Source organism: Panulirus ornatus, chromosome 11 (genome assembly GCF_036320965.1).
Source record: "Panulirus ornatus isolate Po-2019 chromosome 11, ASM3632096v1, whole genome shotgun sequence".
In the NCBI taxonomy this organism is placed as follows: Eukaryota; Metazoa; Arthropoda; class Malacostraca; order Decapoda; family Palinuridae; genus Panulirus; species Panulirus ornatus.
In genome coordinates this window covers 17,859,854-17,878,715 of record NC_092234.1, presented here as the reverse complement: position 1 = coordinate 17,878,715, position 18,862 = coordinate 17,859,854, and the positions used below count along the sequence as shown (strand labels likewise).

General features: G+C 39.7%; 1 protein-coding gene across 1 annotated transcript in view; it reads left to right on the top strand.

Annotated features, from left to right (window-relative positions):
- The window catches only part of LOC139751349 (uncharacterized), a 200,281-nt gene that overhangs the window by 136,877 nt on the left and 44,542 nt on the right, over window positions 1-18,862 (top strand). The window contains exon 2 of the mRNA XM_071666705.1: window positions 14,405-14,518. The gene's annotated coding sequence lies outside the window, so the exon portion shown is untranslated. The remainder of the gene's footprint in view (window positions 1-14,404; window positions 14,519-18,862) is intronic.

The following is an 18,862-nucleotide window of genomic DNA, read 5'->3' as shown; positions in this document are numbered from 1 at the left end:
GTATAGATATATATACACAAACAGACATATACATATATACACATGTACATAATTCATAGTCTGCCTTTATTCATTCCCACCGCCACCTCGCCACACATGAAATAACAACCCCCTCCCCCGTCATGTGTGCGATGTAGCGCTAGGAAAAGACAACAAAGGCCCCATTCGTTCACACTCAGTCACTAGCTGTCATGTAATAATGCACCGAAACCACAGCTCCCTTTCCACATCCAGGCCCCATAGAACTTTCCATGGTTTACCCCAGACGCTTCACATGCCCTGATTCAATCCATTGACAGCACGTCGACCCCGATATACCACATCGTTCCAATTCACTCTATTCCTTGCACGCCTTTCACCCTTCTGCATTTTCAGGCCCCGATCACTCAAAATCTTTTTCACTCCATCTTTCCACCTCCAATTTGGTCTCCCACTTCTCCTCGTTCCCTCCACCTCTGACACATATATCCTCTTGGTCAATCTTTCCTCACTCATCCTCTCCATGTGACCAAACCATTTCAAAACACCCTCTTCTGCTCTCTCAGCCACACTCTTGTTATTTCCACACATCTCTCTTACCCTTACATTACTTAATTGTTCAAACCACCTCACACCACATATTGTCCTCAAACATCTCATTTCCAGCACATCCACCCTCCTGTGCACAACTCCATCCATAGCCCACGCCTCGCAGCCATACAACATTGTGGCAACCACTATTCTTTCAAACATACCCATTTTTGCTTTCCGAGATAATGTTCTCGACTTCCAAACATTCTTCAAGGCTCCCAGAACTTTCGCCCCCTCCCCCATCCTATGCTTTACTTCCACTTCCATGGTTCCATCCGCTGCCAGATCCACTCCCAGATATCTAAAACACTTTACTTCCTCCAGTTTTTCTCCATTCAAACTTACCTCCCAATTGACTTGATCCTCAACCCTACTGTACCTAATAACCTTGCTCTTATTCACATTTACTCTTAACTTTTTTCTTTCACACACTTTACCAAACTCAGTTACCAGCTTCTGCAATTTCTCACATGAATCAGCCACCAGCGCTGTATCATCAGCGAACAGCAACTGACTCACTTCCCATACATTTATCGTTTCCTTTTTTTTTTTTTTTTCCAACAGAAGGAACAGAGAAGGGGACCAGGTGAAGATATTCCCTCAAAGGCGCAGTCCTCAGTTCTTAAGGCTACCTCGCTAACACGGGAAATGGCGAATAGTATGGAAATATATATATATATATATTTCTTTTCTTTCTTTCAAACTATTCGCCATTTCCCGCATTAGCGAGGTAGCGTTAAGAACAGAGGACTGGGCCTTTGAGGGAATACCCTCACCTGGCCCAATTCTCTGTTCCTTCTTTTGGCCTTCTTTTGGAAAATTAAAAAGAAACGAGAGGGGAGGATTTCCAGCCCCCCACTCCCTCCCCTTTTAGTCGCCTTCTACGACACGCGGGAATACGTGGGAAGTATTCTTTCTCCCCTATCCACAGGGAAAAAAATATATATATATGTATATATATATATATATATATATATATATATATATATATATATATATATATATATATATAAAGGGAAAGAGTGGTTTGGGAATGTGTTGGGAGTAAAGTCAGGGGTTAGTGAGAGGACAAGAGCAGGGGAAGGAGTAGCAGTACTCCTGAAACAGGAGTTGTGGGAGTATGTGATAGAATGTAAGAAAGTAAATTCTCGATTAATATGGGTAAAACTGAAAGTGCATATGCACCTGGGCATGAGAAGAAAGATCATGAGAGGCAAGTGTTTTGGGAGCAACTGAATGAGTGTGTTAGTGGTTTTGATGCATGAGACTGGGTTATAGTGATGAGTGATTTGAATGCAAAGGTGAGTAATGTGGCAGGTTGAGGGAATAATTGGTATACATGGGGTGTTCAGTGTTGTAAATGGAAATGGTGAAGAGCTTGTAGATTTACGTGCTGAAAAAGGACTGGTGATTGGGAATACCTGGTTTAAAAAGCAAGATATACATAAGTATATGTATGTAAGTAGGAGAGATGGCCAGAGAGCGTTATTGGATTACGTGTTAATTGACAGGCGCGGGAAAGAGAGACATTTGGATGTTAATGTGGTGAGAGGTGCAACTGGAGGGATGTCTGATCATTATCTTGTGGAGGCTAAGGTGAAGATTTGTATGGGTTTTCAGAAAAGAAGAGTGAATGTTGGAGTGAAGAGGGTGGTGAGAGTAAGTGAGCTTGGGAAGGAGACTTGAGTGAGGAAGTACCAGGAGAGACTGAGTACAGAATGGAAAAAGGTGAGAACATTGGAAGTAAGGGGAGTGGGGGAGGAATGGGATGTATTTAGGGAATCAGTGATGGATTGTGCAAAAGATGCTTGTGGCATGAGAAGAGTGGGAGGTGGGTTGATTAGAAAGGGTAGTGAGTGGTGGGATGAAGTAGTAAGATTATTAGTGAATGAGAAGAGAGAGGCATTTGGACGATTTTTGCAGGGAAAAAATGCAATTGAGTGGGAGATGTATAAAAGAAAGAGACAGGAGGTCAAGAGAAAGGTGCAAGAGGTGAAAAAGAGGGCAAATGAGAGTTGGGGTGAGAGAGTATCATTAAATTTTAGGGAGAATAAAAAGATGTTCTGGAAGGAGGTAAATAAAGTGCGTAAAACAAGGGAGCAAATGGGAACTTCAGTGAAGGGTGCAAATGGGGAGGTGATAACAAGTAGTGATGATGTGAGAAGGAGATGGAGTGAGTATTTTGAAGGTTTGTTGAATGTGTTTGATGATAGAGTGGCAGATATAGGGTGTTTAGGTCGAGTTGGTGTGCAAAGTGAGAGGGTTAGGGAAAATGATTTGGTAAACAGAGAAGAGGTAGTAAAAGCTTTGCGGAAGATGAAAGCCAGCAAGGCAGCAGGTTTGGATGGTATTGCAGTGGAATTTATTAAAAAAGGGGGTGACTGTATTGTGGACTGGTTGGTAAGGTTATTTAATGTATGTATGACTCATGGCGAGGTGCCTAAGGATTGGCGGAATTCATGCATAGTGCAATTGGACAAAGGCAAAGGGGATAAGAGTGAGTGCTCAAATTTCAGAGGTATAAGTTTGTTGAGTATTCCTGGTAAATTATATGGGAGGGTATTGATTGAGAGGGTGAGGGCATGTACAGAGCATCAGATTGGGGAAGAGCAGTGTGGTTTCAGAAGTGGTAGAGGATGTGTGGATCAGGTGTTTGCTTTGAAGAATGTATGTGAGAAATACTTAGAAAAGCAAATGGATTTGTATGTAGCATTTATGGATCTAGAGAAGGCATATGATAGAGTTGACAAAGATGCTCTGTGGAAGGTATTAAGAATATATGGTGTGGGAGGCAAGTTGTTAGAAGCAGTGAAAAGTTTTTATCGAGGATGTAAGGCATGTGTACGTGTAGGAAGAGAGGAAAGTGATTGGTTCTCAGTGAATGTAGGTTTGCGGCAGGGGTGTGTGATGTCTCCATGGTTGTTTAATTTGTTTATGGATGGGGTTGTTAGGGAGGTGAATGAAATGCATGAGTTTTGGAAAGAGGGGCAAGTATGAAGTCTGTTGTGGATGAGAGAGCTTGGGAAGTGAGTCAGTTGTTCGCTGATGATACAGCGCTGGTGGCTGATTCATGTGAGAAACTGCAGAAGCTGGTGACTGAGTTTGGTAAAGTGTGTGAAAGAAGAAAGTTAAGAGTAAATGTGAATAAGAGCAAGGTTATTAGGTACAGTAGGGTTGAGGGTCAAGTCAATTGGGAGGTAAGTTTGAATGGAGAAAAACTGGAGGAAGTAAAGTATTTTAGATATCTGGGAGTGGATCTGGCAGCAGATGGAACCATGGAAGCGGAAGTGGATCATAGGGTGGGGGAGGGGGCGAAAATCCTGGGAGCTGTGAAGAATGCGTGGAAGTCGAGAACATTATCTTGGAAAGCAAAAATTGGTATGTTTGAAGGAATAGTGGTTCCAACAATGTTGTATGGTTGCGAGGCGTGGGCTATGGATAGAGTTGTACGCAGGAGGGTGGATGTGCTGGAAATGAGATGTTTGAGGACAATGTGTGGTGTGGGGTGGTTTGATCGAGTAAGTAACATAAGGGTAAGAGAGATGTGTGGAAATAAAAAGAGCGTGGTTGAGAGAGCAGAAGAGGGTGTTTTGAAATGGTTTGGGCACATCGAGAGAATGAGTGAGGAAAGATTGACCAAGAGGATATATGTGTCGGAGGTGGAGGGAACGAGGAGAAGTGGGAGACCAAATTGGAGGTGGAAAGATGGAGTGAAAAAGATTTTGTGTGATCGGGGCCTGAACATGCAGGAGGGTGAAAGGAGGGCAAGGAATAGAGTGAATTGGAGCGATGTGGTATACCGGGGTTGACGTGCTGTCAGTGGATTGAATCAAGGCATGTGAAGCGTCTGGGGTAAACCATGGAAAGCTGTGTAGGTATGTATATTTGCGTGTGTGGACGTATGTATATACATGTGTATGGGGGTGGGTTGGGCCATTTCTTTCGTCTGTTTCCTTGCGCTACCTCGCAAACGCGGGAGACAGCGACAAAGTATAAAAAAAAAAATATATATATATATATATATATATATATATATATATATATATATATATATATATATATATATATATATAATCTTAATATATATATATATATATATAATATATATATATATATAATCTTTAATAATCTATAATATATATATATATATATATATATATATATATATATATATATATATATATATATATATATAATCTTTTATTAGTTGGTATGATGTGTGATACTTTGTATTGTTTGATAATATTTTTTCTTTAGAAAATGTTATCAAGAGTGAGCTAACAGTTTCAATTATTTTTACATTTAGATACTAAAGTTGCTGAACAAGTTCACTGACCATGCCATAGATTATGTGCTAATTTCATTTTGTTTCCATATATAGATTTCAGTTTTCTAAATTGTTTCTTACATTTCTCATATGTATATATATGTATGTGTGTGTGTGTGTATATGTGCGTATGTGTGTGTATGTGTGTGTATGTGTATATGTATATATATATGTATATTATCCCTGGGGATAGGGGTGAAAGAATACTTCCCACGTATTCCTCGCGTGTCGTAGAAAGCGACTAGAGGGGACGGGAGCGGGGGGCCAGAAATCCTCCCCTCCTTGTATTAACTTTCTAAAATGGGAAACAGAAGAAGGAGTCACGCGGGGAGTGCTCATCCTCCTCGAAGGCTCAGAGTGGGGTGCCTAAATGTGTGTGGATGTAACCAAGATGTGAAAAAAGGAGAGATAGGTAGTATGTTTGAGGAAAGGAACCTGGATGTTTTGGCTCTGAGTGAAACGAAGCTCAAGGGTAAAGGGGAAGAGTGGTTTGGGAATGTCTGGGGAGTAAAGTCAGGGGTTAGTGAGAGGACAAGAGCAAGGGAAGGAGTAGCAATACTCCTGAAACAGGAGTTGTGGGAGTATGTGATAGAGTGTAAGAAAGTAAATTCTCGATTAATATGGGTAAAACTGAAAGTTGATGAAGAGAGGTGGGTGATTATTGGTGCATATGCACCTGGGCATGAGAAGAAAGATCAAGAGAGGCAAGTGTTTTGGGAGCAGCTGAATGAGTGTGTTAGTGGTTTTGATGCATGAGACTGGGTCATAGTGATGGGTGATTTGAATGCGAAGGTGAGTAATGTGGCAGTTGAGGGAATAATTGGTATACATGGGGTGTTCAGTGTTGTAAATGGAAATGGTGAAGAGCTTGTAGATTTATGTGCTGAAAAAGGACTGATGATTGGGAATACCTGGTTTAAAAAGCGAGATATACATAAGTATACTTATGTAAGTAGGAGAGATGGCCAGAGAGCGTTATTGGATTACGTGTTAATTGACAGGCGTGCGAAAGAGAGACTTTTGGATGTTAATGTGCTGAGAGGTGCAACTGGAGGGATGTCTGATCATTATCTTGTGGAGGCTAAGGTGAAGATTTGTATGGGTTTTCAGAAAAGAAGAGTGAATGTTGGGGTGAAGAGGGTGGTGAGAGTAAGTGAGCTTGAGAAGGAGACCTGTGTGAGGAAGTACCAGGAGAGACTGAGTACAGAATGGAAAAAGGTGAGAACAATGGAAGTAAGGGGAGTGGGGGAGGAATGGGATGTATTTAGGGAATCAGTGATGGATTGCGCAAAAGATGCTTGTGGCATGAGAAGAGTGGGAGGTGGGTTGATTAGAAAGGGTAGTGAGTGGTGGGATGAAGAAGTAAGAGTATTAGTGAAAGAGAAGAGAGAGGCATTTGGACGATTTTTGCAGGGAAAAAATGCAATTGAGTGGGAGATGTATAAAAGAAAGAGACAGGAGGTCAAGAGAAAGGTGCAAGAGGTGAAAAAAAGGGCAAATGAGAGTTGGGGTGAGAGAGTATCATTAAATTTTAGGGAGAATAAAAAGATGTTCTGGAAGGAGGTAAATAAAGTGCGTAAGACAAGGGAGCAAATGGGAACTTCAGTGAAGGGCGCAAATGGGGAGGTGATAACAAGTAGTGGTGATGTGAGAAGGAGATGGAGTGAGTATTTTGAAGGTTTGTTGAATGTGTTTGATGATAGAGTGGCAGATATAGGGTGTTTTGGTCGAGGTGGTGTGCAAAGTGAGAGGGTTAAGGAAAATGATTTGGTAAACAGAGAAGAGGTAGTGAAAGCTTTGCGGAAGATGAAAGCCGGCAAGGCAGCAGGTTTGGATGGTATTGCAGTGGAATTTATTAAAAAAGGGGGTGACTGTATTGTTGACTGGTTGGTAAGGTTATTTAATGTATGTATGACTCATGGTGAGGTGCCTGAGGATTGGCGGAATGCGTGCATAGTGCCATTGTACAAAGGCAAAGGGGATAAGAGTGAGTGCTCAAATTACAGAGGTATAAGTTTGTTGAGTATTCCTGGTAAATTATATGGGAGGGTATTGATTGAGAGGGTGAAGGCATGTACAGAGCATCAGATTGGGGAAGAGCAGTGTGGTTTCAGAAGTGGTAGAGGATGTGTGGATCAGGTGTTTGCTTTGAAGAATGTATGTGAGAAATACTTAGAAAAGCAAATGGATTTGTATGTAGCATTTATGGATCTGGAGAAGGCATATGATAGAGTTGATAGAGATGCTCTGTGGAAGGTATTAAGAATATATGGTGTGGGAGGAAAGTTGTTAGAAGCAGTGAAAAGTTTTTATCGAGGATGTAAGGCATGTGTACGTTTAGGAAGAAAGTGATTGGTTCTCAGTGAATGTAGGTTTGCGGCAGGGGTGTGTGATGTCTCCATGGTTGTTTAATTTGTTTATGGATGGGGTTGTTAGGGAGGTAAATGCAAGAGTTTTGGAAAGAGGGGCAAGTATGAAGTCTGTTGGGGATGAGAGAGCTTGGGAAGTGAGTCAGTTGTTGTTCGCTGATGATACAGCGCTGGTGGCTGATTCATGTGAGAAACTGCAGAAGCTGGTGACTGAGTTTGGTAAAGTGTGTGGAAGAAGAAAGTTAAGAGTAAATGTGAATAAGAGCAAGGTTATTAGGTACAGTAGGGTTGAGGGTCAAGTCAATTGGGAGGTGAGTTTGAATGGAGAAAAACTGGAGGAAGTGAAGTGTTTTAGATATCTGGGAGTGGATCTGGCAGCGGATGGAACCATGGAAGCGGAAGTGGATCATAGGGTGGGGGAGGGGGCGAAAATTCTGGGGGCCTTGAAGAATGCGTGGAAGTCGAGAACATTATCTCGGAAAGCAAAAATGGGTATGTTTGAAGGAATAGTAGTTCCAACAATGTTGTATGGTTGCGAGGCGTGGACTATGGATAGAGTTGTGCGCAGGAGGATGGATGTGCTGGAAATGAGATGTTTGAGGACAATGTGTGGTGTGAGGTGGTTTGATCGAGTGAGTAACGTAAGGGTAAGAGAGATGTGTGGAAATAAAAAGAGCGTGGTTGAGAGAGCAGAAGAGGGTGTTTTGAAGTGGTTTGGGCACATGGAGAGGATGAGTGAGGAAAGATTGACCAAGAGGATATATGTGTCGGAGGTGGAGGGAGCAAGGAGAAGAGGGAGACCAAATTGGAGGTGGAAAGATGGAGTGAAAAAGATTTTGTGTGATCGGGGCCTGAACATGCAGGAGGGTGAAAGGAGGGCAAGGAATAGAGTGAATTGGAGCGATGTGGTATACCGGGGTTGACGTGCTGTCAGTGGATTGAATCAAGGCATGTGAAGCGTCTGGGGTAAACCATGGAAAGCTGTGTAGGTATGTATATTTGCGTGTGTGGGCGTATGTATATACATGTGTATGGGGGTGGGTTGGGCCATTTCTTTCGTCTGTTACCTTGCGCTACCTCGCAAACGCGGGAGACAGCGACAAATTATAAAAAAAAAAAAATATATATATATATATATATATATATATTATTTCTGGGGATAGGGGATTAAGAATACTTCCCACGTATTCCCTGCGTGTCGTAGAAGGCAACTAAAAGGGGAGGGAGCGGGGGCTGGAAATCCTCCCCTCGTTTTTTTTTTTTTTTTAATTTTCCAAAAGAAGGAACAGAGGGGGCCAGGTGAGTATATTCCAAAAAAGGCCCAGTCCTCTGTTCTTAACGCTACCTCGCTGACATGGGAAATGGCAAATAGTTTAAAAAAAAAATATATATATATATATATATATATATATATATATATATATCCTTGACGTAAGAAAAAAGTTACCTCCACATTCCCTGCATGTCGTAGAAGGCTACTAAAGGGGGACTCCAACCCCTTCTCTTGTATTTCAATTTCTAAAAGAGGAAACAGAAAAAGGAGCCAGGCAGGTAGTGCTCATCTTTCTTGAAGGCTCAGATTGGGGAGTCTAAATACATGTGAATGCAACCAAGATGAGAAGAGAGGAGAAATAGGCAGTATGTTTGAGGAAGGAAACCTTGAAGTGTTGGCTCTGAGTAAAACCAAGATCAAGGGTAAAGAGGAAGAATGGTTTGGGAATGTCCTAGAAGTGAAGTAAGAGGTTGGTGAGAGAACAAGAGCTAAGGAGTAGCACTACTCCTGAAGCAAGAGTTGTGGGAGCATGTGATAGTGTGTGAGGAAGTAACTTCTAGATAGATTTGGGTAAAACTGAAAGTGCATGATGAGAAATGGGTGATTTTTTTGGTGCTTATGCACCTGGCTATAAGAAGAAAGATTATAAAGCAAGTGTTCTGGGAGCAGCTGAGAGACTGTGTCAAAAGTTTTGGTGCACAAGACCTGGTATTAGTGATGGGTGATTTAAATGTGAAGGTAAGTAATGTGGCAACTGAAGGTATATATATATATATATATATATATATATATATTTATTGGGGGTGGGGGGATGGAGTGAAAGGGATTTTGAGTGATCGGGACCTGAACATGCAGGAGGGTGGGGGGCGTGCGGGGAATGGTGTGGGTTGGAACGATGTGGCGTACCGGGGTCGATGAGCTGTCGGTGGATTGGGCCGGGGCATGTGGGGTGTGTGGGGTGGGCCATGGAATGTTTTGTGGGGCCTGGATGTGGAAAGGGAGCTGTGGTTTCGGTGCATTACATATGACAGCTAGAGACTGATTGTGGACGAGTGTGGCCTTTGTTGTCTTTTCCTGGCTCTACCTCTCCGCGTGCTGGGGGAGGGGGATGCTGTTTCGTTTGTGGCGGGGTGGCGACGGGAATGGATGAGGGCAGCGGGTGTGAATATGTACATGTGTGTATATGTATTTGTCTGTGTGTGTATATGTATGTATACAGTGAAATGTATAGGTATGTATATGTGCGTGTGTGGGCGTGTATGTATATACATGTGTATGTGGGTGGGTTGGGCCATTCTTTCATCTGTTTCCTTGCGCTACCTCGCTAACGCGGGAGACAGCAACAAAGTATGATAAATAAAATAAATAATATATATATATATATATATATATATATATATATATATATATATATATATATATATATATATACATATATATTTGTGTGTGTGTGTGTTTATAATTACCCTAGGCCCTATTTCTATGAAACATTCCTGGTTTTACCCAGTTCGTTTGTGAAGGGCCCTACAAACCAAAGCCCCCTACAGCCTGAGCTTGCACTAATTTCCGGAGCTTGTAAACGCAGACCTTCCCTGAAATGATATGTTGTTTGAAGAGAGTGAATGTACTCCCGGTGATAAAGCCTTGCCAAATTTACACATATATAGATAATGCTTAATGAGGCTACATAAAAACTCATTTTCATATTATTCAGAGGTCATCACCAACTCAAAGTCATACAAAAATTCACCTTAGTAATCAAACAAGAAGGCTACCTTTATCTACACATTAGCACTTCATTGAGAGGTAATTCACAAAACATATTAATCCATCCATACTCTCCCACAATCACAGAACTAGGAAGCGAGATGTTAGCAAGAAAGTAAGAATCCATATTCAATGGTTTATCTAGATGCAAGCTAATGTTTATGAAGACCATTCTCATTATTTTGAAAGTATAATGAATTCATCATGTATTTCTTTTAATTATTTCATAAATATGCTGAGTAACTAGACAATCTTTATTTTCACTAATTTGCCATAATGAGTTTCAAGAAAATCTTTATTATAAATGACCACCTTAAAACTATTTCATTCAGGACTAAAGTTTTACTCAAACCTTATTTCCACCAGGGGATAGGGTAAAAAGAATACTGCTCATGTATTTCCTGTGTGTTGCAAAAGGTGAATAAGAGGGATGGGAGCTGGGGCTGGAAATCCTTCCCTCCTGTTTACTTTTCTTTAAAATGGAACAGAGAAGGGGGCCAAGTGAGGATTTTTCCCTCTAAGGATGACGTCTATCTTGATGCTGCCTTGCTGATGTGGGAAATGGCGAATATGTATGAAAAATATTCATAAATAGTTTAATTAAAGGAAATAGTGATTGTCCCAAGATAATAAGTAATTACTCTCTAGTTTAAGTCTGAATGAATGTTTTTCTGAGGGATGTTGAGAGTGAATCAGTTTTGCATGGTAGCATTTTTATTGTTATTTAATGTCAAGTAATTATGTTTTGTATTGCTGATGTAGTAAAGAATAAAATGTAAAAATATACAAATTGATTATAATTAAACTAAGCTCTACTTCATTTCAAGAATGATTTCTATCAATTTTCCAAAAATATACCTTTGGATACTTATTTCATTTTATCTCTTGAGTAAGTTTAGGAGTTAACCAGTTGGTGAAATGTTGATAATTACTAGACAGTGCGCACTACCTTTGACTTGAAACTTGTTTTACAATTCTAAAGACCCGTATGATTTACTCTGTTGGCAATGAAAAATGATGAAAGCAACTTCAGGGATATAGACAATTATACCCAGAGAAGAAAATATTTGCATTTCATTCATCCATTGTTTAATATTCCTTCTTTAATGTAGCATTTATGGATCTGGACAAGGCATATGATAGAGTTGATAGAGATGCTCTGTGGAAGGTATTAAGAATATATGGTGTGGGAGGCAAGTTGTTAGAAGCAGTGAAAAGTTTTTATCGAGGATGTAAGGCATGTGTACATGTAGGAAGAGAGGAAAGTGATTGGCTCTCAGTGAATGTAGGTTTGCGGCAGGGAAGTGTGATGTCTCCATGGTTGTTTAATTTGTTTATGGATGGGGTTGTTAGGGAGGTGAATGCAAGAGTTTTGGAAAGAGGGGCAAGTATGCAGTCTGTTGTGGATGAGAGAGCTTGGGAAGTGAGTCATTTGTTGCTCGCTGATGATACAGCGCTGGTAGCTGATTCATGTGAGAAACTGCAGAAGCTGGTGACTGAGTTTGGTAAAGTGTGTGAAAGGAGAAAGCTGAGAGTAAATGTGAATAAGAGCAAGGTTATTAGGTACAGTAGGGTTGAGGGACAAGTCAGTTGGGAGGTAAGTTTAAATGGAGAAAAACTGGAGGAAGTGAAGTGTTTTAGATACCTGGGAGTGGATTTGGTAGCGGATGGAACCTTGGAAGCGGAAGTGAATCATAGGGTGGGGGAGGGGGCGAAAGTTCTGGGAGCGTTGAAGAATGTGTGGAAGTCGAGAACATTATCTCGGAAAGCAAAAATGGGTATGTTTGAAGGAATAGTGGTTCCAACAGTGTTATATGGTTGCGAGGCATGAGGTATAGATAGAGTTGTGCGGAGGAGGGTGGATGTGCTGGAAATGAGATGTTTGAGGACAATATGTGGTGTGAGGTGGTTTGATTGAGTAAGTAATAATAGGGTAAGAGAGATGTGTGGTAACAAAAAGAGTGTGGTTGAGAGAGCAGAAGAGGGTGTTTTGAAATGGTGTGGTTACATGGAGAGAATGAGTGAGGAAAGATTGACCAAGAGGCTATATGTGTCAGAGGAGGAGGGCACGAGGAGAAGTGGGAGACCAGATTGGAGGTGGAAAGATGGAGTGAAAAGGATTTTGAGTGATCGGGGCCTGAACACGCAGGAGGGTGAAAGGCATGCAAGGAATAGAGTGAATTGGAACGATGTGGTATACTGGGGTCGACGTGCTGTCAGTGGATTGAACCAGGGCATTTGAAGCGTCTGAGGTAAACCATGGAAAGTTCTGTGGGGCCTGGATGTGGAAAGGGAGCTGTGGTTTCAGTGCATTATTACATGACAGCTAGAGACTGAGTGTGAACGAATGTGGCCTTTGTTGTCTTTTCCTAGCACTACCTCGCACACATAAGGGGAGGGTTTTTTTATTTCATGTATGGTGAGGTGGTGATGGGAATGAATAAAGGCAGACTATGAATTATGTACATGTGTATATATGTCTGTGCGTGTATATATATGTATGTGTTGAGATGTATAGGTATGTATATTTGCATGTGTGGACATGTATGTATATACATGTGTATATGGGTGGGTTGGGCCATTCTTTCGTCTGTTTCCCTGCGTTACCTCACTATCGCGGGAGACAGCGACAAAGCAAAATAAATAGATATAAATAATCATTATCTGTCGTTTTCTTTAGTGCTTTGTTTTAATCTTCTTTCTTCTCTTTTCTTTCCCCCTTATCCCCTGTTTTCTTCTTCCACTTTTCTTATTTTTTTGACAAACAGAATCAGTATATTTTGTGTAGTGGTTGTTGTTACAGGGTTTCCACATATGTGGAAAGTCATGACATTGTAACTCTTGTTTTTCAGGTCTGGAGAAGTGGTTAGATTTTACAGATATCCTTTTGGTCTTGAGAAAGTAGTTATATCTTGAAATTCTCCTCAAGAGAAGTGAGTTTGGTCAGACGATTTGTGTACAAATGTTTTGGATAACACAAAATGCTTTTGTGTAATGCTTTACGTTTTAATTTTGTGTACAAACAGTGGGTGATTTTTTTAGGACTTTGATCATTGTATAGGAAATTTTTTTTTTCAATAGCAGCTCGAAATTGAACAAAGTGACTGTATGGTCAGACATGAAAAAAAAATTATTATCTTTCCTTACAAGGGCAAAGTATCTGCAGGTAATTTAAAGTTTAACTTACTTAGAGTTTATGCTTTCTTACTGCAAGTGACATTTTAGATGACGAATATGCTGTGACTATATAAAACGTTTGTGAAACGAATTTGCTCAGGATAGATATCGTTCTTGAAATAGTTGTGCATTATGTATACTGTATATGTTAATTTCATGTATTTTAACTATACTGTAAAGATAAGATTCATGACAAATCATACTTGATAAGTTTAAACAAATCAGATTTAGGGATTGACCATTTTCCGCCTCATCTAAAGCACTGTAATGCTGACATATATCTTTTAATTTTTGCATGATAACATTATATTTTCTAGCCCTTCATGTCAGTCACTTTAGTGTTAAGATGAGCAATGAAAGTGAATTAAAAAGTATGTGAAGCCTCCATTGTTGGAGAAATGAAACAAAAGAAGTAGAGAGGATCAAACTGCTAAAGGGATGGTTGAAAGTTGTAATATTTTCTTTTAGATATTGAAATGGATTTTAAAGTTTGAATTGAGATCATAGAAAAGTACTGGACTTTTGATTTCAGTTTTATGTGGGAACCCTGTTTTAGCTGCCAATCAAGCACTGCCGTAGAAGTGTTATCTCCAATTTGTGATTCAAGTTTGTGGCTCCAGTCAGTCCTCTGTGCTTGCTGGTCTGGATCACTTGACTAGACCCCACACTGTTCTACATATACTCTAATATCCCAATAATTGTACAATTTTTTTTCCCCATATATTATTTATCATAACAATAGGACAGTTTTGGGATGATTAGGAATTCATATGATGGTTTACTGCTTTTCATCGATCCCATATAAATAGAAACCCAAAAGATAGGTTCCTTTTTCTCTTCCCACTTTCTCACGTTATATTTCTCCATTGTGCATGCTTGCTAAAGCGACTCTGATTCTCTTTACGACTTTTTATCTCTTAGTACAAGCAGATGGTGACTGCTTCACTATATGATAGCCAAACCAACATGCAGGATCCTTCAGCAAATGTTTCAAGCGTTCCAGTTCCATTATCAACCCTTGAAGGCATGGAGATGGTAGGTAGCCAATTGTAAGGAAGATTCTGCATGCATCACTGCTTTGAATATGGGATAGTACCAGTGGCTTAGCTGCTTTCCAGAATCTAAGGAAGGCTTTGTGAGTTGAGTAACATGTAAAATTTATGCATTTGAAGATTAAATGTATTACTTTTTATATTAAGGTAGGATATTTTGGAAATTTTAACGGTAGTTCGTATAATTTTAAGGCATAATTTCAAGGATTTCATGTGCTAACAACATGAGACCTTACTATGACTCTAGACATGCTGTAAAAAGTAACAATTATTTAAAGTTCACCAAACATGTTTCTCACAAGGTTCCCACTAAAGTAGTTACTTTGAAAAGGTGTACATCAGCTTTTGATGCAGAGAAATTTAATTGAAAGAAAAGCAGTGGTGCCTGCTGGTTTTTGAAAGAAGTGAGTGACAAAATACCTGAACAGCAACTTCCTTTTCATGTAATTCATTACAAATTCCTCTACCCTCAGCCAGCAGATGCTGGTGAAATTCGTTATGTTATATTTTGGGTATGATACTGTGTAGAGTAAGTAGACTATATATTATGGGGTTTCAAAGGGATCACTCAAGTGTTTAAGTTAGAGCCAGAAATATTACTATAAAGGGTTCTCCACTGTTTTTACAGTTTCCCACAATGAAAGCAGGGTGATGCATGCAAGTCTTCCATACACCCCTTTGGTCACCATACGTATTCATTAATACTCAAGTTGAACACTTGAGCAATATAAGAGATATTTCCTGAAACATTTTACCATTTTCTACCTCATACAGTGAATCAGTTGCCAATTGTTTGGAATGTAGTAGGAAGCAATGTATGTGGGAAAAATGAGTCACTGAAGCTCACTTAAGTGAGGCAACAAATTTATATGATAAAGTAGGACAGTGGGAAAAAGCAGTATGATTAGTAGTTTTCTGAGTTTGTGTAGACTTTGAGAATGGATTGCAGATCTGTACTGGTAGCGTGGGTATGTGGGTATTGTGTATATTGGAAAATATATCTTAGTGATAGAAATTAGTCGTATTTAGAAATCTACCTTTTTGACTGTTTTTACATCCTATGGTTAGTGCTTTTGATTGTGAGCATGAACAGTTTGACTTGTTGCTTATATGGAACTGAAAATAAAAAAGAAAGTTGAAACATTATATTCACCATTTATTTACTGTTCACCGTTTATTTTGATTTTATTTTCATTGTAATTTGGCAAATATAAATGCTGTGTTTCATCTTCACAAAAAAATTTTGGGAAAGGCTTCTGTTAATACAAGGATGTAAAGAGAATTAATGCAAACTTCTCATGGATGAGTTGTGACCATTGATAAGGAGTCTGAGTTGTGGATGAAATCATGATTGTGGCAAGATATATGGTGACCAAAGAAATTGGGAGAAGTTGATCTTTGCAACTCTGCTACTGATTAAGGAATCTTACTTATATGTGTATGATATAAAAGATGAAATCAAAGGAAATGCTGCTAAGGAGGGAATATTGGAGAGATATAGGCCTTCAGTTAAAGAATGCCATTTTAGTTTGCAGGCAACAACGTATAAGAACATTACCTTCACTGTTAGGAATGCTTTCAGGTTTGAAGATCTAAGCTTTATTACTGGGGAACGTGAAATGTTCCAATGATGTAATTCCTTTGGCAAGATTTATTGCAGTCATTTGACATGTTATGTCAACTTATTCAATGGCAGTGGAGAAAAAGCAGCACATGATAATAGACTCATGTCCTGTGTATACTTTATAGAAAGTTTAACATGTGATCCTTTGGCCCCGTGTAAGATGGAGCTGTATGTCTTCTGCTGTATAAAGATAGCTAATAGTTCTATTAAAGTGTCTCACTATGAAGCTGGGATACATGTGAATATGATAAAGTAAAAAACTCCATTAGAAAAAGAATATCCAAGTTTTTACATACACATAGGTAAGCCATTGTATTTGATTTATTAGAGAAAGTTTACTTATTCCTGAAATAGCAGTGTTGCCTCTGGTTCATCTCCATATATGCTAGAAAAATTAGAAAAATTCTTTTATTTACAGTATAAGTCTATATTTTACTTTTTAGATACTCGAAAACTTAGTATACTCTCGTTTATGTTAGTGTGGAAGGTTATTGAGTTGACGGGCAAGACCTATGCTGGTGACAAGGATTCCCCTTTCATTATCTATGCAAGTACTATACATGACAATTATATTTTTCTTTAGGTATTATTACATTGCATATACTCCTAATTACATGACAGTTAATTAAGGTGTCATGTCACACTATACATACAATTTTTATTATGTCTTTTACGTATGATACATGTTTTGTTTATACTTTTACCTGTTATTTACAGAGACAGGACTTTATTTCCTTGGAATAAACACACATAATTCCATTTGTATGAAAAGATATCAATACATACATCAAAAAGTTTCATTTATTTTAAACCAACCACAGATGACATACACATACTCTCTTTGACATTTTGTAGGTGACATAGGTGCATGATGTTTTTTCAGCAATGATAGTAGACTTGTTAACATTTATGACAAATTAGTGGATGCAAACATCTGCTGGTGTTTGAATAGATGTGGAAGGCTTTAAGTCATCGTGTTATATTGGGAACAGATTAAGGGTCAAGGAAATGTCTATCTACATTTTGTAGAACCTTGAAATGGAACTAATGGAAATGATCATCCACATTTCAAAATAGTATGAAGAGCATGATGTTGGATAATCTGCCATACTGGAACTTTATGTTGAAGTAAAGCGATTTGGTAAGGCATCATGCTTTGAATAGTTTCTTGTTTGTAACTCTTTAGTTTTTTATTATATTATTTTTTTTTATTATTATACTTTGTTGCTGTCTCCCGCGTTTGCGAGGTAGCGCAAGGAAACAGACGAAAGAAATGGCCCAACCCCCCCCCCCATACACATGTATATACATACGTCCACACACGCAAATATACATACCTACACAGCTTTCCATGGTTTACCCCAGACGCTTCACATGCCTTGATTCAATCCACTGACAGCACGTCAACCCCGGTATACCACATCACTCCAATTCACTCTATTCCTTGCCCTCCTTTCACCCTCCTGCATGTTCAGGCCCCGATCACACAAAATCTTTTTCACTCCATCTTTCCACCTCCAATTTGGTCTCCCTCTTCTCCTCGTTCCCTCCACCTCCGACACATATATCCTCTTGGTCAATCTTTCCTCACTCATTCTCTCCATGTGCCCAAACCACTTCAAAACACCCTCTTCTGCTCTCTCAACCACGCTCTTTTTATTTCCACACATCTCTCTTACCCTTACGTTACTCACTCGATCAAACCACCTCACACCACACATTGTCCTCAAACATCTCATTTCCAGCACATCCATCCTCCTGCGCACAACTCTATCCATAGCCCACGCCTCGCAACCATACAACATTGTTGGAACCACTATTCCTTCAAACATACCCATTTTTGCTTTCCGAGATAATGTTCTCGACTTCCACACATTCTTCAAGGCCCCCAGAATTTTCGCCCCCTCCCCCACCCTATGATCCACTTCCGCTTCCATGGTTCCATCCGCTGCCAGATCCCCTCCCAGATATCTAAAACACTTCACTTCCTCCAGTTTTTCTCCATTCAAACTCACCTCCCAATTGACTTGACCCTCAACCCTACTGTACCTAATAACCTTGCTCTTGTTCACATTTACTCTTAACTTTCTTCTTCCACACACTTTACCAAACTCAGTCACCAGCTTCTGCAGTTTCTCACATGAATCAGCCACCAGCGCTGTATCATCAGCGAACAACAACTGACTCACTTCCCAAGCTCTCTCATCCCCAACAGACTTCATACTTGCCCCTCTTTCCAAAACTCTTGCATTTACCTCCCTAACAACCCCATCCATAAACAAATTAAACAACCATGGAGACATCACACACCCCTGCCGCAAACCTACATTCACTGAGAACCAATCACTTTCCTCTCTTCCTACACGTACACATGCCTTACATCCTCGATAAAAACTTTTCACTGCTTCTAACAACTTTCCTCCCACACCATATATTCTTAATACCTTCCACAGAGCATCTCTATCAACTCTATCATATGCCTTCTCCAGATCCATAAATGCTACATACAGATCCATTTGCTTTTCTAAGTATTTCTCACATACATTCTTCAAAGCAAACACCTGATCCACACATCCTCTACCACTTCTGAAACCACAGTGCTCTTCCCCGATCTGATGCTCTGTACATGCCTTCACCCTCTCAATCAATACCCTCCCATATAATTTACCAGGAATACTCAACAAACTTATACCTCTGTAATTT